Source organism: Cariama cristata, unplaced genomic scaffold (genome assembly GCF_000690535.1).
Source record: "Cariama cristata isolate BGI_N322 unplaced genomic scaffold, ASM69053v1 scaffold10102, whole genome shotgun sequence".
Taxonomy (NCBI): Eukaryota; Metazoa; Chordata; class Aves; order Cariamiformes; family Cariamidae; genus Cariama; species Cariama cristata.
In genome coordinates, this window is record NW_009604453.1 from 43,830 (window position 1) to 71,649 (window position 27,820).

Below are 27,820 nucleotides of genomic sequence, written 5' to 3' on the forward strand. Positions count from 1 at the left end.
ATCTTTATATAAATATATAAATCATTACATCAGTCATTGTGGAATAACTGCAAGATACATTTGGCAAAACTAGGCAAAACTGTGGATGAGTAACCAAATAGCTAGAAGGACAGAAGAAAAGATACTGTGAAACTTTTGAGTGTAAAATGATCATCACAGAAATTTTAGCAAAAGGCTAAACTATGCAGCTCTTTGCATAGCAACATAACTCATTTATGCATAACACATTCACTGGCTATTAAACAGGAAAACATCATCATCTTGTTTCTCCTCTCATTTCCAAGCTGGTAATGAATCAGATCTATACAACTTTCTAAAGATGCTGACAGTAGACTCTGAAAGTGCCCTTTATTCCATAGGTTTTACTTGTATCTTCATGTTCTCAGCTTTCCGATTTTCTCTCTCACCTGTGTACACTGACAGACACTAATATTCTGTCATCACCTATTTATTTTGACTTGGCCTCTCAGGCTTCTCATTGTTTGATTTCAAGGACTAAACAAAAAGATCAGAGAGCTGAAATGTATGAAAATAAAGCACTTGTAAAGAGTGCTGTTCCAAACATTATTCTTTCAAGAAATATAATTAACTCTGGCTGAGTGGGTAAAATCTCTACATACAGAATGTACTTGCAGATAAGTCATTTCTGACAAATCTAAAACACAGACTTAGTTCAATAAGAGCTGGAGAGAGTTTTTGAACTTTCACAGTCTGATAGGTATAAGCAACTTTGATTGAAGGCAATAATGTACATTAACTCTTTGAGGTTCTAATAAGATATGTGTGATGCATTGGTCGTAGTCTCTGACTCCTGGCTTGGTGAGGCTGGAAAAATAGCATGATGACCAAGAGTACCCCGTTCTAAATGAGTCTGTAGGAAGCCTATGGCAACGTGGCTGAGCCTAGAGTCAGGTCTGTAATGCGTGGAGTAAGATCTTATAATAACCAGAATTACAGTCAAATTGCTTAGACTGGAGAGAGTAAAGGAACATCCACTCACTGCATGATTTCCCGGCTTTAAAGGTTAGGAGTAATTGCTGAACGTACAGTGGAGAATATAGGGAGATGGCTGGAGGGGTGAGCTTATACCATTCAACTCCAGAAAATTTCATATTTTAAACTCATTAGTGAGGAGGAACATTATGTAACAGTTCAGCATTAAGACAATACCATTTAGTGAAATTATTCAACCAGTTTTGCTCAGTTAAGGAAATCTAAAGGAAATAAAAAGGAACCGTAACCTACCCAATGTCTTAAATCTAACTGTTTGCTTTTATCTCTTTCCTTTCTTTTTTTTTTTTTTTTTAAAAAAAAAAAAAACAACAACTACGCTTTGGTTGTACATTAGAAACCAAACCTAAGAGAACTCTTATTTTTATCTTGATAGATCCTTTACTTACCTTTTTGGTAGGACTACAAGTTAGTTGTCTCTTCATTTGTTCCATTTGTGGGAGAGGTAGAGGTTAGACTCTTTCAGAGTCTCAGGAAAAAATGATCATCAGCTGTGTGATATATTTCCTGGTAAGTACAACTCTCCATTAATTACCAAAAGACCTTATACCAATTGGAGAAAATAGTCTCAATGTCTAAGAAGACTATAGAATCTAGTTATTAGTTATTTTACCTAGTTCATTATGTATATATTCACTGAACAGGTCTAGAGATCAGAGACATACATCTTCCACAAAGTGTCTAAGAACTTAAATAGTTTTAAACAGTATCGGTCCGCTTCATCTCCCCGATTTACTTGCCTAGGCAGGTTTAGGATCTCGGTCCTCTTTGTTTACTCATCTCATAAGAACCTTAAGCTATTTCTCTCACAGACGTATAGGTCTTCACCCTCTGAAACTTTACCCAAACTCTGTTTCAGTGCTACATCAGAATTATGTCACAAGCCTAATTCCTTGCCCAAATAAATCAGGCAACCAAAGCTATGCCCACTCAGTAAAACCTAACCTGAGGCTCCCAGATAGAATCATAGAATCATAGAATCATTATGGTTGGAAGAGAACTCAAAGATCATCAGGTCCAAACATATACTCAATGCCACCATACCTGCTAAACCCACTAAACCATGTCTCTAAGCGCCACATCTAAACGTTTTTTGAACGCCTCCAGGGATGGTGAGTCCACCACCTCCCTGGGGAGCCCGTTCCAATGCCTAAAGACTCTTACAGTGAAGAAGTTCTTCCTAATATCCAACCTGAATCTCCCCTGGCGCAAACTGAGACCGTTTCCTGTTGTCCTATCACTAGTTACCGGGGAGAAGAGACCAACCCCCACCTCGCTACAATCTCCTTTCAGGTACTTGTAGAGGGCAATAAGGTCTCCCCTCAGCCTCCTCTTCTCCAGACTAAACAATCCCAGCTCCCCCAGCCACTCCTCATAAGACTTGCTCTCCAGGCCCTTCACCAGCTTTGTTGCTCTTCTCTGGACACGCTCCAGCACCTCAATGTCCTTCTTACAGTGAGGGGTCCAAAATTGGCCCCAAAACACCTCTCAAGGTGCAGCCTCAGCAGCGCAGAGTACAGGGAGACGATCACTTCCCTAGTCCTGCTGGCCACACTGTTTCTGATACAGGCCAGGATGCTGTTGGTCACCTTGGCTGCCTGGGCACACTGCTGGCTCATGTTCAGCCAGTTGTTGACCAACACCCCCAGGTCTTTTTTCCTCTAGGCAGCTTTCCAGCCACTCATCCCCAAGCCTGTAGCGTTGCATGGGGTTGTTGTGACCCAAGTGCAGGACCCAGCACTTGGTCTTGTTGAATCTCATACAGTTGGTCTCGGCCCATCGATCCAGCCTGTCCAGATCCCTCTGCAGAGCCTTCCTACCCTCCAGCAGATCAACACTCCCACTCAGCTTGGTGTTGTCTGCAGACTTGCTGAGGGTGCACTCAATCCCCTCGTCCAAATCATCAATGAAGATGTTCAACAGAACTGGCCCCAACTCTGAGCCCTGAGGAACCCCACTTGTGACCGACCGCCAATTGGATTTAGCTGCATTCACCACCACTCTCTGGGCATGGCTGGCCAGCCAGTTTTTCACCCAGCGAAGGGTATGCCCGTCCATAGAGCACTCACCTGTGTATATAAAAACTTTCAGTCCCTTTTTTCTTGTCCGTGTCCTTGAGAGAGTTATTGAGTCTCCAGTTTGTTTTCCAACAGCTATCAAGATTACAACAGGTGTTAAGATGAGACTAGATGATCAGGATGGGGAACAGGGACATTACAGAGCCAGGAACTATGGAGATGCAGGAGAAAGCTGGAGTACAGGCTAGAGACCAGGGAGGAGCCACAAACGGATGAGGAGGGGAGACAAAGCCTGTCTTAGTGACTGGGGCATGTGACCAGTCAAGCACATGGCTTTTCATAGGTAGATATGCAGGGGCATGGTTAGGTAAATTGTCCTAGAAACCACATTCCTCTGAAAATGCTTCAGCTTCCCAGATGTTATAGTGGAAGTCAGCAGCAAGAAACACTGGCCCAAATCCAAAACTTTTCAGTACTATTACTTTTGTAAGTCTTTGCTATTGCAGAAACCATGTAAAACACAAAAACATATCTCTTGAAGACCCACTAACTACTCTCCATGCACAGGCAGCCAGTCCATATGAACCAAATCCTGTGCAAATTCATGAAGGTAGTCTGCAACTGAGCAGAGATGCTCATCATTTTCCCCACAGAGCAGCAACATGAGAGCTGGACCAGACATGAATTCATCTGAAAAAACAGAATTTCTGGAAGACTGTGGATAGCTAATGGGATACTGTACAGTATCAGCTGACAGAAGGTCTATCCCATGAATTTGATGGCTATCTGTAACACTAATGCACAATTCATCAATATCCTTGACAAGTTTCCAGGGCCTGTTCCTGGCACCAAAGTCATGTACCAGCTCAGTTTCAGCTCACACCTCAGCTAAAACAAACTGTCCAACAGCTAAGTCCTCTGCTTTTGCAACCACTATTCAAAATTGCCTGGATTCAGCAGATAGAGCACGTCCCACCTGTCCTCCTCCACATACACACTCACCTATGTGGACCCTCTGTGTTCCCGAATGGTAACTGTAAATAATTTCCTTTCTTCTCTTCACAAGGGACTGCAATCATCTTCCTTCACACTCACTCCTTATTTTTGACAAGTGCCTCCAGACACCTGAAAATGAGTCCTTCAGTCTAACTTACTGCAGGTACCTCTAAGACATCAGGCCTCTGGAGATCTCAAATTCCAATGGCAGAACCTTTTGGTCTATGAACGCTTTAGGATATCTCCTGCAAAGTCTGTCATTCTTCTGCATTCTCCAAAACGTATACCTGTCTAAAAATCTACTGCTCTCAAAGATCCAGATAAGCAAAAGGTGCAAACACCTAGCCAGGAGGAAGAAGCAGACATTAGTGAAAGTGAGGACTCCCACTGGGACCTTCACTATTGTGACACGGATGGTTAATAGGGATAACTAACTTTAAACAGTCCTAAGATCTAGATATAGATCTAAGGTCTAGTATAAAATGTAGGTATAGAAGAATGTCATGGTTTAACCTCAGCCGGCAACTAAGTACCACGCAACTGCTTACTCACTCCTCCCACAGTGGGATGGGGAGGAGAATCAGAAAAAAGTAAAACTCTTGAGTTGAGATAAGAACAGTTTAATAATTGAAATAAAATAAAATATTATAACAATAACAACAACAATAATAATAATAATGAAAAGGGAGGTAAGAAAAAGAAAGAGAGAAATAAAACCCAAGACAGACAAATGATGCACAATGCAATTGCTCACCACCCACTGACCGACGCCCAGCTCGTCCCCAAGCAGCGATCATCCCCTCCCAGCCAGCTCCCCCAGTTTATATACTGAGCATGATGTCCTATGGTATGGAATATCCCTTTGGGTGGTTCAGATCAGGTATCCTGGTTGTGCTCTCTCCCAGCTTCTTGTGGACCTCCTCATTGGCAGAACATGGGAAACTGAAAAGTCCTTGGTTTAGGGTAAGCACTGCTTAGCAACAACTAAAACATCAGTGTGTTGCCAAAATTATTCTCATACTAAATCCAAAACCACAGCACTGTACCAGCTTCTAGGAAGAAAATTATCTGTACCCCAGCTGACACCAGGACAAAGAAGAAATTGCTTGCTTGCCCACTAGGCTCACCAGAGGCAGAAGATGCTAACTGAGTAGCTGTTCATATACTTAAGAAAGAGGTGACATATGCATAGACTTCTGAAGCACAAGACTGGTGGGCAATATTAACAGAAAACAAGGGACGTACTACAAAAATAGAAAAAGCAGGAAAAAGAAACAATGCAAAATGGGATTTTTTTTTATGGAGTTCTTTGTGCTCTGGAAATTTCTCTGGGAAGGATGTGTCAAGAAATGTGTAGCACCTACACTTTGGTTCTGATCCAGTGGAAGCTCTCCCTTCCTGTGCCACTACCATTTCAAAGAAAAGGTCAAAAACCAGCCAGATTAATTTCCACTCGTCTTACACTGGGATCACAGCTCCTTTTCTGCCTTGGTAACTTTGACAGGATTTTTAGTCAGTCAAAGCTTTGAGGTAGATATTTCTAGGACTTTTTCATATTAAAAAAAAACACTCCAAAAGAGCAAGAGGCCTTTAAATTTAAAAAAAAAAGAATGGACTGATTGAAATATAAATAGAACATTTAACTTCTTAAATAGAGAAATTCCAAAATTACTATGTCAAATGGAATAGAAATAAGAATATTTTATAACCAATTCACTGCGTCAGTAAAGGCATGTCTTTGCTTCCAGGAGCAATTTCAGTCTACTTAATAGCTTTCTGAGTGGCACCAAACCCCACAAAATCCCTCTGTTCCCTTGGAAAAAGGAGTGCATCTCCTCTATACCATCCCTGGAATGTTCTTTTCCTCTTGCATGCTTAGTTACTCCCATGGGAGAAGCAATCTCTGCCTCTGTCTACCGCAGTCCACCTGACCTGTTTGTCTTTAAGAAACATAGCACACAAGGGAGGAACCAGAAAACAAAATTGGTACTGTTCACTACTGTGACCATGACCTCTTTGCAGCCAGGGGAAACAGATGTTGACGGTTGTACAGGATTTGCCATTAACACTGTAGAGGAGGCTGTCTTCTCTGACGGGCCAGTGCTTCCCTATCAGTTGGAGTTTCCTGTCTTTCCTGAAGTTGTGACAGTTGTAGAGCTCTCTATCTCTTTTGGTTTTGCTCTTGCAAGACAAATCAGGGCTTTTGAAGAGATATTTTTTGCACCTCTGAATAGGACAGAGTCAAAGCATCAGTGGTTAAAGGATTGCTGAGAAACAGCATGATCTCCTATCATGTGAGCAACCACATATGAGCTCATTAGATATTTGTAGACACTGCTCTATTCTCCCAAGGTGGACATCCTTTTCCCATGGCTCTCTGCAACACCACTGAAGTTACTAAGTGCGTTTGTAAAGCACTCATTGTGATGACGGAGTTGGCCAATCTGCTCATCAAGCATCCTGCTTCCACTTTCCACTTGCCGACAGCTACTGCTGAGAGATGAGGAGTCCTTAGAAGAAGCAAATTAAATTATAGCAGTCAGGTTGGCTGAAAAATGTTCATTACAGGCTCCCTTTGAGGTCTGCCTGAGAGGTTGCTGATGCCCTAGGGACACAAGAGATGGCAGGAAGATTAACAGTCCAACTCTGCACAGACAGATGTGTCTCGCCTTAATCAGATGTTTGCCTTTTGTTAGTTTGGTCTGAACATTACAGTGTTTGATCTGCAAGAATGAAAAGCTACTATTTAGGGACCTAAGGCTGTGAGTCTAAATGCATTTAAGGGGAGAGGAACACAGGACTACAATCAAAGGCCTCTAAAAAGCCAGGTGTGTCTCTGTATTGCTTTTGATGGACTCTAAGAATATTTCTTCTATTTCCTACGGGTTAAAAGACAGGCTGCTTAAGTACTCAAGAACTAGCTTTCTTGTTCTAAGAAAAAATAGTCAAAACTGAAAGCTAAAAGTGAGAACAAAATACACATTTCTTTGTAAAGATTAATTTTAACAATGCTCAGACTGATCTAGAAAATACATAACTAAAAACTGGAAACAGAAGTACAGTAAGCTGAATCTTTGGGTTAATATGAAATGTGGTGTGAAATTCCAACTGAATGCAAAGATCAAGTTGAAGTCTTGAACAGCAAAACCAGGAAATGCCAAATCTGTCATGGTACTGTTCTGTGTTCTACTTAGATGATTTAAATTTAATTTCAAGATAATGATGAAGGCACGAAGGTATTACCATGTCATCAAATGAAAAAAAGAAATAGTCTGGGACCATCCTAAATTTCATTAAGTCAAACAACAATACAATCTGTCCCGACCTTTACAGGTGACGCTTAAGTAACTGAGGAAAAAGCACAAATGAACTGGAGAAACACTGTGAAGAAGAGATAATTCAGAAAGCAGTCTGTGGAAGCAGTATATAGTGGATCAGTAAACTGTTGTATTAACATGTCCAAAAGATTTCTGAGCTAAAACCACCTGCTGTACAACAGAACAGCTCATTTCCTTCCAAAAGATCTCTGCAGAGCTCCCTCAGTGCTGCACGGTGTCCCCTCCCTGCAGAAATCTCGGGTTTTAATATTCATTTTTCCAATAAGTTTTTGTAGGTCTCGTGATATCGGAAGAAATAGAAATTCTCCCCTTGGACATGTTATCTCTGCTTTTCTATACTTCTCTTATACCCTTTTCAGCTGTTGATCTAAAAAGTTGAGTGACTGACAAATTTTAAAGCCAGTGAAAACATATTGTCAGGGTGCCACAAGGGCCGGGTCTCATCTCACCACTCCAGACAGGAGCAGGGCAGCCAGGGGACACCAGTGCAGCCCCAGCCCAAGGCACTGAGTACCTGTCCCTGGGGATAGGGATGGGCCAAGGGCAGGCTGGGACGTGGGCCCATAAGTGGACCTGACTCTGTGGAGCCCATGGCCGGGCAGGGCAGGGATGTGGGGAGCTGGAGACCGACCCTGCAGCATCATTGATGGGGCCAGAGGGCTGAAATGGAGTCCTGGGCCATGGGTAGGATTTGGGGAACCCCAGGGGACAGGGGACAGGGACAGTAGATCCTGCAGTGCCCTCAGAGCCTGGAAGCATACATTCATGACAGAAACATTGTAATGTTAGAAATTACTTTCTCCACATCATTTCCAAGAGCAACTGAATGTAAGCACTATTTTCCCAGACAATTAGGTCTTCTCTGGGAACATTATTTTTAATAAGAAGCTTTACAGTGGTTTTCAAAAAGCTTCAACTTCCTGTGGAGTATTGTGTTATCCTTCCTAATACCTGTACGAAAATCTCAGAACTATCAAAGGTGATTTGCAATTCATTAATTTTATCACCTCTTCAAAAAAAGTTATTTTAGAGATCAAAGAGAGATCTGAAATCCCAAACTTCTGATAAAATTAAACTTAATGCTATGTTAGAAGATAAGGACTGGCTCCAGCATAGGACAACCTATGCACATCATAAGCAGCTGACAGACAGAGTCTAAAAGAGGTTGTGATGATAATGAGGTGGCAAGGGAAAACTCACTTAATCCACTCACTTTAAGGCATTAAGAACCAAAAGCTTTTCTGTACTCTTTCCTATTCCAGCTCCTTTGGCAAGGTGTTTTGATGTTGAGGAGGAGGATGTAAAGAAAGGGAAATAAGGACAACATCTTTTTTTCTTTCATGGTATGATGCAAATCAGAAAAAAGTTAATTATTATATGTCAGTATTTCTTACTGATAGACCAATATGAAATATAATTTTATATCATATTATGAGGCCAATTAAGGAATCTATAATGATAATACAGGATACAGATCTCAAAGAAAGGGTGTGGAGGGGTACTTTCTCACCCAGAGAGCTGAATAAATATTGGAAACTAACAACCGCATATAGATGGAGGGCTCGACGAACTGATTTTCTGTAAGTCAGAGAAATGGTAAGATGTCATAAGAAACCCGAAGAGCATGAACAGCAGTCTCTGGTGCATGAAAGGCTTATAAGACTTCATTGACTAAACATCAACACAAGGATCAAGGCATCAACAAACTCCATCATCAGCAGTATTGCAGTTTTCTAGAACTCTTTGCTGTTTAACAAGTGAAAATGGTGTCCAGTTAGTGAATAAATAATAATTATGAATATGTAACATAAAATATACCATTAAAAATAAGGGCTGCCTCTTACTGACTTTGTTGATCCTTGGTGTAAGCCTTCCTAATACTTATTTTCTGAGTAGATACTGACTGCAGAAGAACAAAGAGAGGTATGTGCACTGAGGGACATGGGCAAGTAGATGAGATACATGTGGATCTCACACTGAGATACCGACACGTCCGCTGACATACATGCAGGTAGATTTTCCATAGCAACGTAAGCTCCCTTCCAGTACGCAGACTTTACTCTTGAGGTTCTGATAAGAAACTGAATGAATGCCAGAGAAGGCACTGGAAAATGTCTTCAAATCATGTCATTAAAGCTGTCTGGCATACAGGGACAGCCTTATGGACATGATTATTGGTGATTTTCTGAAATGTGCAATAATCGGAAAATACACATGCAAACACACTCTTTTTGACAAGAAAATCTATGGAAAATGGAATTAGGTTTCTTAGTTGATTGGCATGGTCACACATTTAGATGATGCATTCAGGAGGGTCCAGAAACTTCATATTTTGTGGAGGGGATGAGGAAGTTGTTTTTACCAGAAGAAGTAAGTCCCGTAACTATATGACTGGCATCTCTGAAGAAGCACCAGATACATTATGGCTTGCAGGAAAATCAGAAGTCAGGAGCAATGTGAGCATTCCATCAGGAAGCCCAATATTGAACCTTTACATGTTACAGGTAGAAAATTTAGTATTGCAGGTTAAAGTTACAGTAACATGCTATATGTGAAGAAAGTTTAGGAGTTAAAGTGTTGAGGTTTTCTTACAGCTATTGCAAGTTGTTCCGGTATTTACTGTTCGCCTAAACGTATGTATAAGGATACACTGTGCCTACTCACAACATGTTCTGCTATTTTCTTTATATCTTGGGCATCCATCAACTTAGAAACCTTTTCCTTTGTGATAATACAAACATATTTCCCAAGTTTTATACATCTGTGTTCCAGTAAAAAAAGTGTATGTGTGTATGTATAGCCATACATACCTGTATCCATACATATATATGCACATGAAAGTATGTTTATATATATGTATCTCCATAGAATGAAGAGAAGAAAACAGAACAAAGTACTTTGGACAGCTCAAATAGGTCTTACTACTACTTCTACACACACACACACAAAAAATTTCTGTGGCCACAAAACAATTATACAACTAAAATCAAGGCAAAAAAAAAACCCACAAGAGCCAAAATTCTTCTACATCAAAATGAATGAATTCCGAAATCCTTGGGTTGTAACTGTCTCTCTTCAGCACTGGTAATTAAGGACATTTCCCGCAAGTTATTTGAGGTGTTCATGCAGCCATGCCGCATTATTTCCTTACTCACTTAGCTTTTTAGGCTTCATAAACCCTTATCTTGAACATCCAAATTGGGATCTCTCATGCTTGTAAAGTTGAAGATATTTTCTTCTGTTTCTGTTCTTTCATACATTTACAGCGTTACATCCAGTAAGGATGCATTTACTTCACACAATGGGCACAGTAACTCAGGGTACATGGTCTAGTGCTCTCCTTTTAGACAAGTGAAATGGTTATCGAAAACACAAATTTTCATGACAACAGCACCTTATTTCCTTGAGTAAAATAATTTCCCTTTCCTATAATGGAGTGATCAACTATTGATAAGTGCATGCTTCATTTCCTACTGAAAGAATTCATTTCCCTGTTCCTTCAACACCATTTCAAAGTCAAACAAAACTTTATACTAATCAGACTGTTTTTTTGGTCCTTACTGACATATTTCTGAACTAACTAGAATGATTACTGGTGTTGGGGAGACATCTTGAGGGCAGCAAACTCTCCCCATATCTGGCAAAGTTAGATTTACCAGTTCTACCTGGACTGAAACACGAAGAGTATTAGTCCTACCTTACAATGGATGAATTGCTGATGCAGAAAGTCTGTCCCCTAACATATGTGTAGGTCACTGCAGTACAGTCCATGTGCCTCTTCACTGGATTGGGATAGAAATGAAAAGCAAACTGGCCTGGTGATCCATATCCTGTTAGTAGATCTGAGCATCTTGCTTGCATGTAAACCATACTGCAGCTGCTTGATGCTGGCTCGCACCTGCCTTTCACTGCTCTGAGTTACTCTCTAGCCTGGATACATGACAATACTTTCAAACTGTTCAAGTCAAACTTGAATATTTGACAAATCCAATTAGAGTGGCATACATTTTACAGCCTCCACAGCATGGTTCTTTGATAACTTTCTAGATAGGCTTATATTAAATTGCATTAACATTGTATTTTCTAGTCAGATATCTTTTATTTGTAGCACTGTGCTCACTTTTCAGAGCCAAGAATGTGGGCACACGAAGAAGTTCTGAATAATCTTTATCCTTAAAATGATGTTATCAAATCAAAGAATTTTCTGTGGCTGATATATGGTAATGCATTATTTAAACTGGGCTTTGTCTTCAAACAGTGGAGCCTTTTATTAGCTGCCCAGCATTTATCTCATTTAGCCATGAAAGGAGTCTGGACTGTCATGTCTTTGGAAGGAATCTGAGGGAAACAAGAGAGATTTTTTTCAAAGTGGGCATACCTTGATAAGTTCTTTATTTTTCTGGTCTAACCAGTTGTATCTTTTTTTCTTTCAACTTAAAGAAAAAATATCATATATATATACCGCATCCCTCACAGCATTCTCAAAATTATTCTGCTGTTGGCCAATTTCTTGTCCCTTAACATTCACTGTAGAGAATTTTTCACAGCAGAAATAAAGATTCATGAAACTGAGGTAGTAAGAATAGAGTTATTTGTACAAAACTAACCATTCTCAGTGTTTTATGTTTCTTGTGCTTGTAATTGTTTTATATCTCTCATTTTCTTCTTTTATTACACATTCTGCTCCACATTTGGGCCTTGGCAAGTTGAGAGAATTGAGGAAATATTTCTCAAAACAGTAAAATCTTTCAGTTCAGGAGTAACATTTTAAGTGCAGACACTGTGTTATGCAGTTCCCGGCAGATGATTTTACATAATGAGTCTCTTTTTAGTAGAAACAACTTAAAGTATCAATTGGTAGTTTACTCCTATTCTTATCCAGTACAAGGTGACTTTCATTAACAAAATGGAAAAGTACATTTTTATGACTGTGGCATTATAATTCTGGTACTATTTTTCACTTAACTTTAAGAAAATATAATTATATTTGCTGATATAATAATCAGCACCAGATGTGTCAAATGTCTTTGATTAGAAAATGAAAGCTATAATCTCTGTTGTTTTCTGTGAGTTTATATTAGACTGCAATCATAACAATTTAAGGTGTAACATCATCCATTTCAGTGGCTTTTCTGGAGCTAAATTATGTCATGACTCTAATGAGATTATGAACACAAATAAAAATATAGAGGCACCTACAACTGCAAAGCAAACCTTCAGGGCCTTAAGATTGTTTAGCTAATAAAAAAAGAACATTCAGTATAGATCAAATACACATGTTATTTTCTAAAGCTTTTTTACCACAGCAGAATTTATTAGGCAAAATCCATCCAAGAGATCACCTCTAGAGCTGCACTGTTAATGACAAAGACATTGAGTGAAGATATTAATTGTGTACATAGTTCGCACAGTGTATGACTTCTTCTTTGTCCCAACAGTTTTCTGTTCCCTCTTTTCTCTCAAAGTTCTAAAGTTACACCACATTATGAGTTTCCCTAAAAGAAAAAAAATTTCTTTCAGGTGACCTTTCTTTCTTCCTTCCTTTCATAAAAGGCAAGCAAAGAATATCATATAAGCTATTTTAAATACTTCCCTTATTAATCAGAAACAAAATTTGCACTTAAATTATTTGGGTATTTGGGTACTAAGCATATGAAGAAAAACAATAATCTAATGAAGTTGAAATAATCACAGTGATTGTTGCAGCTGAGCATTTTCATCAGACATTTATTATCTTCCCTTCTTTTCATCAGCTTTTTGTAAACATGTTAAATGTATTAATCAATCTGTGCATGGTTTTCATAAACGTTACTGCATTACCTGTTCTATTAATAGATGAAATATTTCCCATGCAAAATATTGATTATGAAAAAAAACTTAGAATTGAAAAGGTTGTTTCATTCAAGGTTAAATAAAGTTTAGATTGATAAATGTGTTCAACAGAACACCCTACAAAGATGTGGGATTCAGTTGCTTAACATCTGGTGTCATCTGAGTCACCCTAAAGTGTCTGAGGTATTCATATGGGGCAGACAGATAAGATAGAGAACTCGTGAAAGAACTGCGCACTTTGGAGCAGTAGCTAGGTCAAATATCCAACATCCCTTCAAATAGGACTAGTCACTTATGTTTAGGCAACTGAATATACTTTGGCCAGCAACTTTCCACTGTGCAGAAACTCACTTTTCTTTTTATAACCTGTGTGATATTTTACCATGATTTTTTTTTCAGAGTAATGTTGTACGCTACACTTACTAAACTCAACTATTTCTTTTGCTGACAGTGAAACATTTGATCAGGACTGAGATACATCAGTTACATGTACACAGAGATGAAGGACACAGAGAGACAGCTTTATAACTGATGCTGTCAGAAGATGCTGTCCCCCCAATATCTTTTCACTGTGTAACAAGAGGCAGTTACCACAGGGGATGCTGTGCAACTTCCATAATCTATTTCAGCAGGGCTGATTTACAGCAATTTTCATTGACTTGTAAATTAATCCAGTAGACATTTCTGGTAAGGGCTGAAGAGCACCCACTTCGGACCCGCTATTCCAGCAAAAAGCACACAGCAAAGAGTTGATGCGAAGTGACTTCTCAGTCAACAGAGTTGTTTGGAAAATGAATGTCTGCTGTCAAACTCACCTCACTGGTAGCTCTTCTTACTTCTTATCTACATGTTAACATCAAAATGTGAGGTATTAAATCAGTCAATGTGAAGGATGGTATATATTCAGAAATAGATTCTGTTATTTTAACTCATGTCTCAAAAACCAAGTGTGTCTATAGAAAAAGTGTAGCACAGACTTTATACATGGGGACCTGGAATATAGCCTGGTTGGTAAAGATTGAATGTCTCCTTCAATACTTTAGTGCACATCTTTGTCTGAGTGCCAGTTAACTGCCATTTTACATGGTCACTCATGCAGATTTTATTGATAGAAACACATTCTCAATTCTCACCTACCTTTTCTGAACTAGAGGAACACTGGATGCCCCATAGGCCATTTTCACTGCAAGAGCCATGTGGTGTAGACATGGAAGTCCTAATGAACAAATTAACTGCTGCTACCAATGTCCCAAACAAATTAGAACACCACTAAAATCATCTCTATCAGCCTTAGGAGCAAGTCAGTGGCTTCTATCGGGAAAGAATTGAGAAAAATGACCATCAATTAATTGTAGACGCCCTCAGAGCAACCCAAAGTAATACCTCTCTTGCCTTGAGTCGTATCCAAGCACAATTATGGATACAGTCTGTAGTAGCAGATATCATTAGAGAAGGAGAAGAGGGAATCTTACCTACCGAAATTCGTAAAGTGATCTGGGACAACACCTTAGAGTTTGAGAAAGAGTCTTCAATCATGGTGGCAATTAGTTAATTTTACTTATATTTCAGAAGGTGGTAAGATTGTTGCTTTTGTCCTCACTATACGCAATGCTTTGGTATACATTACATACCCAGTCATTGCTCTGGGATTAAATCACCACGGAACTGTACCATATCCTTTGGAACACAGAGTATGGGCCCAACAAAATGGGAATAAGTGGCAAACTGTTGATGTTGATGCTTGCGCTGTATGGGAACAATGGGGATATATTTGTGAAAGCAATACCATTAAGGCCCAAGACATTTGCCTTGACACTGAACAAAGTGTTTGTCATTTTGAAATACATCCTTATGAAACCCTTGAAACTGTATTTATGTGTACTGGAAATAGATGTGCTTGTATGAGAACTCTTTGTGAGTTTATACATACAGACAATACCACTACAGAGACAAATAATCACTCAAGCATCTGTATTTGCAATTTTATCGAATTACAGGATAAGACATTAACTATTCAGACACCGACCACCAATTACTACAATTGGACTACACATTGTATCAAGATTTACTGCCTAACACCATTGGGATGAATCTTACATTGGTAAAATTACTGTTACAACGTGATGTCCTGAGTCAATTGCTAGAACAAATCTGGAACAATGGACAAAAAACCTTAATTACTGTCCATCATGATGCAAAGAAGATATATCGTGTCCTAGAAAGAGTGAAAAAGGATGGAGAACATTGCTGGTGGGATACCTTACTCAGATGGTCACTGACAGCAATAGGACTTCTAATTAGACTGTTACATCCCATCATTATTTTATTAATTTCTGTTATATTATACGTGTTGTTAAACACTATCCTGTATGTTAAAGTGTGGCAATTGACTGGAAGAGTAATCCTACTACCACAACCTCCTTGTATATATAATACTAGTTAATCATGTTTAACAAAACCTTAGTAATTAAGTAGACTAAGCAAAATTTCCCTCAAAGTATAATTGGAATATGGCATGAATCTGTTTGTAGGCATGGAGGCAAGAGGCAACCACACTGCCACTCTGTCAGAGCAAGATGGACTGACCTTAGTCACAGGGTGGGTTTTGGTGGTGCATTCTTCCTCCTTTTTCCTGGGCCTCGCTACAATTTCAGAAATCCATGCCTTAGCCTTTGTGTAATGAGTTGGGCAGTTAAGCACCCCTTGATCGTACCAGAAACTCTCACAGCTAAGAATGGAAAAATACTGAGTGTACCAGCAACATCTGTCAGCCTGACCAAGGATGGGAACTTGACAGAACAGGCCTTGATACCTCTCTTATCTGAATAGAAACTTGACAAAACAGGTCTTGGAGGCCTGAGAAAAGTAGGCATTGGTACATCTCTTATCTGAATTGTAGTTCAAGCAGAACATGGTATCAGTCCTTGAGTGAAATCAGAGTCTGTCCTTTCTGTATGTCTGCAAAAAACTAACAAAGAAGCTGGACCCCTATCCTCTCCCAGAACAGTGAAGAAATCCTCAGGATCAACAAAACCCAATCAGATTATTTTCTGGAGCCAGAGACTGTTAAAATGGGCAAAGAAAACTTGACAGCATTTACCTTGTCCAACACAACAACTGATATAATATTTAAAATACCAGGTATGCTATACATGAAAAGAAGTCATCTTTCATTGCTTACACTTCTTTTTCCTACACACATCAGCATTTGGCCATTGATCCATGTGTGCCTGAACCTGACAACATGGCTGACTCTTCATAGGTTACACTGAAAAAGATTGAACAACGGGATCCTATTAATGCTAATTTTGCAAATGACTGGATTCTATTTATATTCTTCTTCAAAAGTTTACATCATGTTATCCATGTTAGTTAATTTGCATGGTTTCCACAGAAAAGGCAAAGCTAGAAACATGCAGCAAACAATGGACCTACAATAATTCGAAGTATTCTAACTCAGAACTGCACTGAAACAGACAGTCCTCTCACTACTTCCTTCAGAAACAACTTCTCTATTTTTTAGATACCTGATTGCAAGTTCTGCAGTTTTACACCTACTTGATTTTCAAAGTTGAATAAGAGCTTGTTTCCATGGGTTTCTGTGCTATGGCTCTGCTTAACATCAACATCTACTTGTACCATAAACTGTATTATTTTTAACTTCTGGAAACTCTATTACTGTCCTTCAAAAGGAAAGCTCATCTAGTACAGACAGAAGTTTTGAACTCTCCCTGGCATACACGCCCTTTTAGGTTTGAATGATTCTTCAGTAATACCTTAGGATTGGCAACACATCCTGTCAACATATTCTAGTAAATGTGTACTAACAAGGCAAACCTCTGTGACAAACTCCAGGAATTACTTAGAATTTACAACGAAACACCAAAAATCTTAAGGCAAAACAGTAGATCTTTAAATAACTATCAACATCATCAAGATGATTGCTGAATATTTAAAAAGAGAGAAACTAATGAGCTTCAACAGGTAAACTTTCATTCCTCATAAACTTTCTACAATTGAAAACGGAGCTTATAAGCCTTTCTATTTTGAATGTTGGTACTCTCTTGGTTATCATCACTGAATATATGCAATAAATTTATTCCCTGTCACTGAAGTCTGACAGTGACTTAAAGCAATGCTCCTTGTACCTTCCAGGCTATGTTTAAGTTCTCTAATATATACGGCTGACTGAAATGTAACATCAATATATCATTTAAGTGGCATTTACTTTCTTATCACACATCATGGTGCAACAGAAGCTATAAACCAAGAAATATCTAAAAAAATAAAAAAATACCTCAGTTATGTTGTCATTTGAAACAAAACTACACACATTTACAGATGAATCTGATAGTCTGTTGCTGGAAGACTGTATCAGTAGAACTAGCACTATGTTTTTATCTGCACTTTGCTATTTTTGAGGTACAAAACTAAGGTTCATAAAGTTGTCTTTTCACTAAAAATCTCTTTAATCTGATTTGATTTAGATTACTCCTAAGCTTGGAAATGCAATGTCTAAATTCCAGCCACTGTCCAAAGACCTTTCTGTGTTTCTTTCTGGCCTGATCCTAACCATGGGCACCATGTACTGACCGGGAAGCACAAACCAAAACAAGAGATGTGTTTATTTACTATAGTAAAATAGCTGTAATGTTTCTAATGTTCTATCCAGATTAGCACTGCAATTATGGTTGGCTAAAGGCAAATGTCTTCACATGCTTTCTTTGTAAGTTTTCATTCATTCGAAAGATTATCACTGTCACTGGCAGAAAAAAAAAAGTCTTGGTTCAAGTATTTCGCTCTCTACTGACAGAGAAGTTTACAGAAGAAACGTGATATCTCCCTAAACTTGAACAGACCTAGAAGCCTAGCATACCACTCTAATTAAACTACTGTCAATGGATAATTCTGAAAGTAGCCACAGGAAAGTGGCTAAGCTCAATTGCCTACAGCTTCAGTAACTTAATCCCAATTGATGACGCATGTCCTAGGTATGTCTCAGATATTAGATATTAGTGAGACATATTTTGGCATGATAGAGTTCCCATTGCTCTTCAGTACTCTTTTCACTGCTTTGCTGAGACAGAAAACATTCATTTAGCAGGCTGCAGTGCCTGCAAATCAGGCCCTGTGATACATTGAAACACATGAAGGCAATTTGAAAAAACAGCTGGTGAAGGAATTAAAATGGTTAAAATGTATTTTTTATTTTTCTCAGAAAAAACTTGATTTGATAAAAATCATATTTGGGTGAACTGAAGTTTTCAATAATGCTTTCAAAGATAATTATTTTTTAAATATTTGTTTCGATAAAGTAAAGCATTTCCTTCACATTTTATGCAACATAAGTTATAATAACTGTGTTAAAAATTGCAGATTTTTATAGTAATTGATACAGTATGTTGATATTACTGTAATAAAATTCTGATCTCATTAAGTGTTTCAACTACATATTTTGAATACAACAGTAAATGCCCACGTTCCTAAAGGCCTCTGTATAATGACTATACAGTCCAAAAGAGGCCCATTGAAAGTGACATTTGGGTCAACAGAGCAGAATAACGAACAAACCCATCTGGAGAAAAAGGTTTGTGATGTAAACTTGCAGGGGAATCAAATTATACCATGCTACAAAAATCTCAAATTTCTGGAGAAAATTTTTTTCTCCTTTCCAACAATTTGGGCAAACCAATGTTCAGAAATTTCACTTTCAGTTTCATGTATCATGTCTTCTTTTCTTCTGTTACACGGCTAATGGCTCAGTTATTTTTCTCAGTTCTCTTCAAGCAGTCCTGGCTCATTGTGATACTAGATAAGCAGACAATTAGCAGCAATGCTCCCCAGTGTGTTTCATGCTATTCTCATTGTCTGTGTCCTGATTCAGGAGTTCACTTACTGCTTTGAATAAACACTTTCAGAGTTCTTATTGTTTCAATCTTTTTTTTTAGTCTAAAAGGTTCTTTGAAGAGGTATCTAAGCAATATCTAAGAAAGCAGCTTAAAAAGAAAAGACTGTAAGGCCTTTTTTCTAATTAGGAAATCTTGCAGTAATCCAACTAATTGGTTTAAGTGCGAACACATAAATTTCAAAATGAAGCTAAATAAGTCTCAAAGGTTGATGGTCCCTTGGTAATGCAAATAAGGGTCAGCACACTTTCATGGCAACTACCTAATTATGTGATTGGAAACAAGCTTTGAGTGATGTTCACACAGAAAGTACAGAGTCTTTATTATTCTCTGCTGCAAAACTACAATTGTCTTTTTCAAATGTGTTTTTTCAGAAAATATTGTGATATTCTGGAAAACGTAAAATTTGTGGGGCTAATTTTAAATCATCCTTCCTCTTGTTTTCTTCTTTTTTCCTCCTCTTCTTTCTCTCCACACTGCTATTTTTCATGTCAAAAACAGGCCTCCTCTGTCAAATACAGTTATAAATATTGATATTTCTTGTCTTAGTCCTTCCAAATGCAGATATTTTCAAGCCATTTCAAGAAAAAGAACAATTAAGGATCTAGTTAGAATCTAATCTAACTAGGATGTGTCTCTGTTTCCACATACACTAAGGAAACCTTGACCGTTTCCAGTCAGCTGTAGTTTATACTAGTTATAATCCAACCTATAGTAGTTATAGTACTCCTTAATATGTGTGTACATATAACAGAAGACAAAATCTATATTGTCAAAACATTGTAAATATTTAATAACTTCGAAAGTGTCATTTCCAGAGAAACAGGTACAGAAAAAGGCCTTAGCAAAAGTATCTATGTCAGAGTTCTTCATGGTCCCATAGTGCCATTACATAGGACACAGATTTAAGAATTATTCACTGTAAGGACTTCACTACTTACATTTTTTTTAACTTGCTTAAGGTAGATCTTGAAAGGATTAATGTGCATCTAGAAAACAAACAGTCCAGTAATGGCTTCCCTGGACTTTATTGCTCTGTCTCTGCTCGCACTTTCATCATCTACCTCCACATTTTGCCATAACAGTAGAGTAAAAGGAAGAAGTTAGAGGGCCAAAAGACTAAGGCTTTATTTTGTCTTACCTATTGACATAGCTCAGGATAAATCACTTCTCTGATCCCCATTGACCTTAACTTTAAATCTAATCTATAGATTAAATATTAAATAATAAGTTATTTAAAAATTTAATATTTAAATGTAATAGTAATACTTACCAGGGCTGTGTACATGTTTGTTTCATACAGCGAAACACAGAAACTATCAAGCAAAAGTAAATATAGTATTTGATGTTATCACTAAACAGTATTTTTCCGTGTTCCTAGTAACAGTTAAAAAATAAACAACTAAAGATCCTGTCATCTTGAGACAAAATACTTCTATTTCATAGAGATTCAGAAAATTATTTAGTGTAACTATTAAATATGTTATTTCATTAAAATGAAAACAAAATCAAATCAAACCCAGAAGAAACATTATGACTAGGCAAAATAACTGCCCAAACTAATTCAATAAAATCAGTATAAAGTGCAGGCTTTTTTTCTCTCTTTCTCTCTCTTCTTTATTTTTCCAGCGAAATTATTTCCTCTTCTTTTTAGGGGAAAAGATTTCACTAGAAAACAATCAAACTGAGGTCTTATAACTATTTTCTTTTGTAAAGTGTTCTAAGATCTATACCCACTAATTGCTGCAGGAGAGCTCAGGAAAATGGTTATCTCTTTCAATTCTTCCCTTTGTACTGCCAGTTTATAGCCAAAGGACAGACCCATTCAGTTTTTCTCAAACTCTGAGCCATTAACAATTCATCCAAGTACCACCAATATTCCTAATCATCAACCAGATCACAAAACAAGTATGTTCGCACAGTGATTAGTTTCAACATTAAAAGCTTATGGAGGTACCCTGTCAGCTGTTGGCTTATCTGACGTTGTAATTTAATTGGGTTGCTTAGGCATATTGGGGAGATACATAACAGGACAGGCAATGATGATAGACACTTTTTCCTTACTGGGCCATATTCGCTAATTCGTTCTATTAAAAGACGAGAAGCTTATCTTCCTGTTGGTGCACACTTAAACTCCTTTAGTGCTACAGGAAGTATGATATTCCATCAAGCCTAAGTAGACCGCAAGCAGGTCTTTCAGTAAGCAGCACTTTAAGAGACTAATTCCTTCAGACATGAACTGCTGTTCAACATTGAGTGTTCAAACCCTGTTTCCACTTCTTTTAAAAGTCTTCCTATTCTTTTTGCTGGAGGAAAAGAAGCTGGAATTCTGATTTTGAGGTTAACCACTGCAAAGAGCAAATATCTACACCTGTGAGACGTGGAAAGACTGGCAGTCAGTGTATAAAGAAAGAGTAATCACTGTATTCATTTTCATTTCAACATGTAACTTATTTACAAGTTCTATACAAACTCAATAGCAGCTATTTTCAGTCAGGCCTGGATCAGGTCCAAAGCACGTTATTTTAGCTCTGGGAGAGTACTTAGCTCCCAAGAGTCAGGTCCTGGCAAAAGTTCAAAATCTTTACAGATAAAGATGAACAAGGATTTCTCCTTATTCAGTGTTTCTGCACTGATCACTGTAGTCCTCCAAAACACGACATTTAATTTCCCTGATCTAAGCATCCTTTGAAAGGTGTTGAGCTGTTCTCTAGAATCAGTTGACTTCCTACCTTATAAGAGCTTTCTACTATAGTATACATAAGCAAAACAATAGATCCAAAGACATTTGATTTCATTTTGGCTGTGAATATTGTACCAATACCATTTTCACCAAATATATAAAAGTGAGTACATTGATTAATCACAGAGCCAAAATGGTATGTTATATTCAAATCTGTTTACTCAGAATTTTAGTAAATTATTAAAAATGAATGGAGTATATGTTATATTATTTACTAAATCCATTACATTTTAATGATGCTACATGTATATTCACACTCTATTCAGGTTCATATTTCTTATCTGTCATCATGCCGTCTGGGTACTTACCAACTGTAGTAAGCATCAGAAATTCTCCATCTCCTATGAGATTTGGTATCATTGTATTTTACTTTCCATATTGTTTAGTTATTGCCAGGACTAACCTCCATGGTTCTTCTGCATTCTGGGAAGATTTACTCAAGAGGAAAGAAATGCCTTTTGCCCCTTTATGCCTCTAGCGATGGCTGGAAGATGGGCTGGGACTTGATCTCTAATAACTATATAAATATGAACTTACTGTAACCGAGTATTTCGTGTAGCTCTGTGTTACAGCTGAAAACTCTGCTCAGGTGTTTTAACACAAATAGTAGGAGTCTGGACCAGGACTTTGTTGCAAGTCTGAACAGAATTTATCCCATTCTTATATGCCTATGCATTTCTTATGCTTGGGTTCAAATATCTGGTTCGCCTTGAGAACCTGCTGGCCTGTGACTGCTTCTACGGCAAATAGGACACTCTTTGATGGAAATAGCTATTTAAGCACATTTAATTTCTCATCCTCTGTTACCTTTCACTGCCACTTCTGCTACGTAATATGATGACCATACTTTTCTAATTTTGTTAGAAACCCTAGAAACTGAGTTTATAGGAAGAAAAATAAAAACCTTGACAAGATTAATTGAGTAGAAAGCGATGTGCTTTTTTCTAAACTTTTTAATTAGATGACAAGAATCATTTTTTATTTATAATCACTGAATTTAACAGAAAAAAATGTACCATGTTTATCAATGCAAAGCTTATTTAGATGAACTACAAGCACATCACACTCTGCCTTAGGAGTTGTTAAAAATTATTATTTTAATCAGTTTCATTGAAAAAGACTCTTGAAATTTTCCTGCTTATCATAAATTTCCTATTTTTCTCTAATTTCCCATGGAACACAGTGTCTTGAATCTAAACAAAATTAAGGCTAATTCCATAATTCTTGTTTCCTTTCCACTGCTCAGTAACCTGTATCAAAGTTGTAGTGAAGGATGAAAGAATAATTCTAGTGAATCGACAATTAGCTGAAAAAATGTTCATTCTTCACATTAAAATAAACTTGCTCTAAGCTTTGGGAAAGTTACGGTAGTAAAGATACCATTAGTATTTCTCTAAAGATATCCAAATCTCCAAGAAGAACACAGGGCATAGAGTAGAATCTTATTGAACAAAACAGAAGTTGCATGATATTACATTTTTTTGTCCACAAACTGTGTTTCATTGTTGACATCTCTGTGGAATTATGTACCTCATCCTGGCTTGCCTCTTGTTCTTATTGAACTCTGAGTGTGATTTTGGCAGCATTTTCAGTGCACACGTATGTACGTTCAGGAGTACTTCCAACAAAAGCAGGGTGAAGCTTGGTACAAATAGTCAAAGAATGACCCAAGAAGTGGGAGAGGTCATGTGGAAAACAATGCTGGAGCTTCTTGGCTGTAGGAGAACACGACTGTGCACACACACACACATTGTTTAACAAGTAGAATAAGGAAAAGTTTTTAGCACTAGAATACTAGTGCTAAATAGTAGAATAGTAGAAGACTAAATTATTTCAGCTAAAATAGAAAGAAATCTGAAGCTTTTTCAAATTTTGGAAATTAATTAGGGCCAACTAAATATATACATTTTAGTTTCTGAACCAACCAATTAAGATCTTGCCCCTCAAACTTCTAATTTTAGGGTTGAAGTGGAGTTCAAAGTGCTGAAAATAGATAATAAAAAAAAAGTAGTTGATCTACTTCTGGACAGGACCATGCACACTGGCTAACAGTCCATCAAGGAACTATCCAAAATGGAATAAGCCCTCCTAAAATAAGACATAGATTGACCTGTTCTTTGACACCTCGAAGACAAAAGCAGAAACTACCTGGTAGAGTGGAAGAGACTGGTAACAGAAATAGATTAGAAATCCTTCCCTCAAGGAAATCCAAGTATTGGAAGAAAAATGTTGGAACTACAAAGCTGGAGAAACAAAATGGGGAAATATTGCCATGTGAAGGTCTTCTGCAAAAGGCATGTGTAACACAGTTTTAATCAGTACTAAATCATACTATGAAAGTGGAAAAGGCACCTGCCTCTGCCATTTAGAATTTCTTTACCTGATACTGACTGGCTCGAGGGCAAAAATAGATTATCATTGTGAAATCTGAGGGGGCATCTAGTTTTGCTGTGTATAAAGGTATGGGAAGTTTACCCTGTCCCCATCTTAAAAGTATGTCTGAAGAAGATGTGGAAGTCAGTTACACACTGAGCATCCAAGACGTATGCAAATTTTTGGTGTACTCAAGTTTAAGTTACTCTCATTTAACTGTAGGCATTTAATTGAGATGCTTGGCTTCCACAGGGTCTCTCTAGAGTCAGCGGAGAGAAGCAAGCACTTCCTCCAGGTAATTCAGGCCATCACACTCATCATGTGGAAGTGCACTGATTAGAGGGATAGCCTAGGGTGATGAGGGTCCTTGGTGAAGTACTTCACTTAATACGTAAAGTTAGATTGAGTGCATCTGAGGCTTAAGTTTTAAACAGAATTTATATTAAAGCCTGAAGCAGCTTGGTCTATTTTTAATTCACTGAGCAACTCATATAATATACACTGTATATTTAAGAAATGTGCAACATTTATGCAGTCCTTTAGACTAGCATTAGAATATTCTGATGATTCATAGATAAAAAGTTAACTTATTTTCATAACTCTACTCTCCCTGCACTACCAATGCATAATGCTCAAGGAGTTTGTGGCAATATGCCATGAATTCACCTTTCTGGAGCAAAGCCTCCCTGGCTGGCATAATGGATTCTGTGCATTGCAATGCCTCTGTCTAGTCATCCATCCTTTCAGTCCTAGGCATCCCATTTACATCACCAGAAGGAAGAAATAACTTTTCTTTCAAGAAAACCTCTGGATTTTGCACTGTTGTTCAACCTCTTTATTGACTTGACTTGCAGTCTCTCACAGATAAACATGCTAACAACTCTGTAAAACCACAAAAATTAAGACAGAAGTAATGATGAAAACCTTTCGGAAGAATTATTCTTATACACATTTTCGATCCATTGATAGCTGCTCCAGCTGCTGTTGATCAAGTACTGAGAGACACACTAGCTTGCTTTTTACATGAAAATAAGGAGTAAAAGTTGGAATTAGTATCCAGATGCTGCCAAAAAGGAAAGATTCTTGTGCTATAAGATTATTTTTTTTTCTTTAACAGCAGGCACAGATTTTAGAGTTAAGAAAGTAAGTGTAGAGTTAGGAAAGTTAGTGTAAAGTGAGGAGTTTGAGTGGATAGCATGCACTTCCACCTGACTGTGTATCCATTCCAGGCAAATGGGTGCTGCAACTAGGCCAGTTCTGCCAGACAATAAGTGAAGGTGATTGGAAGCCAGGAATCTTCATTTCAGTACATGACTACTTTGTCCTACAGCCACTGGAAAATTCCTTTTTTACTTCCATCACCATCTATTTCTGTAGGACAACATCATAATTATGTACGGAATCACAAGGCAGTATTTCTAGTGATCTGTATCCTCTTTTAAGTCTTTCTAAGAAAACTTTTCTCTTTCTCTCTTCAGAACAATGGTAAAAACAAATGGCAAAAAAACAGGCATTTGAATTTCACAGAGCAACAAAATCTTGAAGTTGGATCTTGATTTCAACCTGTAAGAGAATGTTGGGCCATGGATCTCTGGAAAGGTGTATAATATAAACCGAAATAAGATAATTCCTCCTATCAAAATAATTAGCATGTCCTCCGTAATTACAGTTTGCCAGACATTGGACTTCATAATAAGAGTTAAAGAAAATCATGGATGTCCACCCATTCATGTGCTTCTATTTGTATCTCTGTGCATTTCTTGTTGAAACTGCAATAATAGTTATTCTCATTTAGCTTCAGACTTGATTCAAATACTCCTGAAACCAAAAGAATACTTTTTCAACATTACAATTGTGATCTCAAAGACAAAAATTTACATGTAGAAGAAAAGGCAATAAAAGGACGCAAAAGCTAACTTGTAACTATGCTTATGCACCACAGAGTTGCTTTTTGACTTAGTACCAGTATATTTAGCATTTGTTCACTGGGGTATCTTTATAACACTGCCCATGGTGATGTCTAAATATAAAACGGAGGGGGTAAATCATACTAATAAACCACAATATTTTGTTGTAGTCTTGCTGCAGGTGACTGTAGCCAGGTGGGAGTTGCAGAAGGGTGCAGCTTCTGGGTCTTCCCAGAGTAGGGGGTTTAAGAGCTGGAGCACAGTCCCCAAAGGTCCCTCTTCTCTGCAGTTCAAGGAATGACTGCTCCTGATATAGACACACATGCAGTAGTTTTTGTTAAATCCTCACATTTCCAGCTGTGTACACACTATAGGACAGAGCTTAGCCCCATCTATAAGCATGCTCAGCATCTGCACAGCCAGCTATGCTGAGATCCTTGTTTCCATGGCTATACTGCTGTTTAGTGTCCCAGCCAGGTAATTCAAATTTACATCTGCAAATGCAAGCTTCAGTCATTCCACTACCTGTGGTGTAAACATATCCTGACTTCATGGATGCCAGGCTGCAGTCTACCAACCACCTGTGGTTTACAGATACCCATTAAAGACTATCGACAAAAAAGCACACTGTCTGTCAATCCTGTACCCATCTGACACATAAATTGCTACCTTCACACATACAGAGGAGGTATATCTAGCTGTGTTCGTCCTACTCTCATAAAAGTAGCTTTGCAACTCATTGTTTAATCTTGGGCAAGTTGTTTAATCTTACTCTAGATCTATTTTCCAGTCTGCTAAATGCTTTGAAATGACAAGGATTATTTATACCAGAAAAAGGCTGTGAAGTAACATTCATTAATACTTACAAACCAAATTGAGATTATTAGATAAAAGATGTTAACATTTTGATATTTTTCTGTCTTACATTATATTAAAATGGTAATCATTTATAATTGAAACAGAAAAACAAAATACAGACAAAATTTAAATGCATGAAAATATAAACATGGAATCCAAATAAACAGCTATAAAAATGTCATTTAGAAGAATTGATCATGTCATGAAAAGGCACAACATGCCTGTAAAACTATTCTTAAAACAGCAGGAACTTCATTTGGCTGCATTTCCATAGTAGTACCTGTTGGCTTGGTAGAAAAAACATTTTTCCTTAAAAAACCCAAACAAACTAAAAACCAAGAAACCTTCAAATGTGCATTTCAGAGGAAGACAGAAGTGCAGCATCTGTACAATGTGGAGCTGCATCTAAAATTAGATAAGAAAAACAATCTCTTGCAAAAGTATTAACAAAGCAATATGCTGTTAAAGCAGGTTTATGATACAACCTGATGGTTTTTAAAATATGTTTCAAGGTTTTCAGGCGATGGATGATTCTATGAAGCTCTTAGCCACTTGGTCTGAGCACAAAAGTGGTCAATCTAATTTTAGTTTGGGGATGCAGAAAAAAAACAAGCCATAGTATTTGAATATAAAGGTTAAAGATGAAAAATTTATTAGAAATGGAAGGAAAATACTTAATCATAGAATCATAGAATCATTTAGGTTGGAAAGAACATTTAAGATCAGATCGCCAAGTCCAACTGTAAACCTAGCATGGCCAAGTCCACACTAAACCACATCCCTAAGCACCACATCTACACTTCTTTCAAATGCCTCCAGTGATAGTGACTCAACCACT

At 37.8% G+C, this 27,820-nt stretch overlaps 1 pseudogene; it reads right to left on the minus strand.

The window, feature by feature from the left end:
- Positions 1 to 2,067: 2,067 nt before the first annotated feature.
- On the minus strand, positions 2,068 to 7,955 carry LOC104158072 (annotated as a pseudogene).
- Positions 7,956 to 27,820: the final 19,865 nt, after the last annotated feature.